This window comes from Aethalodelphis obliquidens, unplaced genomic scaffold (genome assembly GCF_003676395.1).
Source record: "Aethalodelphis obliquidens isolate GAN/ISIS:26980383/991018 unplaced genomic scaffold, ASM367639v1 scaffold42, whole genome shotgun sequence".
NCBI classification, from domain to species: Eukaryota; Metazoa; Chordata; class Mammalia; order Artiodactyla; family Delphinidae; genus Aethalodelphis; species Aethalodelphis obliquidens.
In genome coordinates this window covers 14,675,134-14,677,341 of record NW_020837986.1, presented here as the reverse complement: position 1 = coordinate 14,677,341, position 2,208 = coordinate 14,675,134, and positions in this window count along the sequence as shown.

The following is a 2,208-nucleotide window of genomic DNA, read 5'->3' as shown; positions in this document are numbered from 1 at the left end:
AACTACAGAGAACATTAAAAGACATTTAAATTTTAATACAAAAATCTTTCAGTGCTATTTTACAGCAAGCAAAACCATTTTTCATTAATTATATAAAATAGATTATCTTCTAATTCAATGCATTATTCAATTCAAATTATTTTCTTATAAAAAGAAACTTTTATTTAAAATACAAAACTATATTGGGCTTCCCTGGTGGCGCAGTGGTTAAGAATCCGCCTGCCAATGCAGGGGACACGGGTTCAAGCCCTGGTCCGGGAAGATCCCACGTGCCGTGGAGCAACTAAGTCCGTGCGCCACAACTACTGAGGCTGAGCTCTAGAGCCTGTGAGCCACAACTGCTGAGCCCATGTGCCAGAACTACTGAAGTCCATGAGCTTAGAGCCCGTGCTCTGCAACACGAGAAGCCACCGCAATGAGAAGCCCACGCACTGCAACGAAACGAAGAGTATCCCCCCGCTCGCCGCAACTAGAGAAAGCCCGCGCGCAGCAATGAAGACCCAACACAGCCAAAAAATAAATAATTTTTTTAAAAAAAGAAAAGAAACTATAGGAAAAGAATCAGAGGAAGGAAAGAAAAAAAAAGAATCCAATTTAATGTTTTGAAATAAGAATAGTAAAAGAAAACCTTCACTTAAAGACAAAATAATTATGCACATTTCCACAAATTGTACTATTCTCAATAACATCATAAGGCTCCAGTACTAGGCAAAGGAATGTCATAACGCTTTGTCTGACTTCTAGAGAAGAATCAAGTCATTGTTTACATATAGGTAATCTTAAACTGCCACTAGAGAACCATTTTCTAACTTCTTTCCTACTTAAAGTTCTGATAAAAGAGAAAACTGAACCAAAGCGAATACAAAAACAAAATCAGCCACGGAATTAAAAACTTAGATGACCTTTGATCAATGCCCATTTTCACCCCAAGAATCAAATCATTGGGCCCAAAATAAAGGTTATGCAATCTACCGAACCACATTCCTCAATGGGACAGCTAGAGATTTTAATGTGTGTGGCCTCTGCCTGCCTTGGCTCCACTTTCTTCCTTTCTCCTGTATCTGGTACTTTAGAATAAATTCCAATTTGTCTTTTTCAGTTGCTCCCAGGTGTATGATTACTAGTAAACTTTAAGAAAAAAACAACCCTGTGATTTACTATTCCTGAGACGTTGATTTTCCTGAGACGTTGATTTTCCTACCTCACCCCACAAAAAATCCCCCACAGAAGCCCCATTGTCCTGTGAGTTATTTCTAGGTTGAATTGACTTCATGCAAAGTAAAGCTAAGGATAGCACATGGAACTAGGAGACAGGCAGGAGGCTTAATTCGTGGAAAAGGGTCCCAGTGAGGAGAGTGAGGGCGGGAGGAAGGGTTAGAAAGCGGACCCTGGGGGCGAGTGGCGTCGGGGGTGGAGAGAGCCACAGAGGGCGCTCCTTCCAGGAAGAGAGAAGGGGGAGGGGCGAGGAATGGAAGGTGCTGGGGTCGGGGAGCGGGGCAGGGGTGTGAGGAGAAGACGGCGAGAGCCAAGGGCTCGGACGCCTAGGGCTCCCTCCACACACGACTCCTCAGAGTTGAAGGCCGGGTACTCAGAGAGGGACACCGAGGCTGAGGAGTGACCGCAAGCGCCCATTGCCTCCCCTCAGGCGGGGTCCCTCAGGGCTCGTGCCGGTGAAGAGCCCGGCGGCACACGTGTGGGGATGAGGGTGGCCGCGGCCGCCGTGATCCAGCCCGCCTCCAGCCCCCGGGTCCCGCCCATCGCCCTACTTCCAGCGCTGGGTCTGAAGCGAGGCGTGCCCGAACAGGGTCTGGAGGAGGAGTCGCTAGATCCTCGCGTTACATCTCTGGCGCTCCACGCCCTGAGCTGCTGTGCGTCTGGGAGTGCGCGGCCGGGCTACAGGGCGGGGAGGGGCGGGGCAGTGGACCGGGGCGGGGCGAGGGGAGGGGCATATGGGGACGGCACAGGGCTATAGGCGGGGCAGTGGGCGGGGAACAGGGCAGGCCTAGGGCGGGGCGGCAGGGTGGGCGGGGCTAAGGGCCAGCGGCATGAGTGGGTGGGGCAAAGGGCGGGGCAGGGGACAGGGACCCGGACCGGGGCGGGGATGGGGGACACTGAGAGCAGTTTCCCGCGTGGTGCTTGCTCTTGGAGCTTATCTGTTCAGCGACCCGGTCACTAGTCACTGCAAAACAATTGTGAGGGGTGGTAATG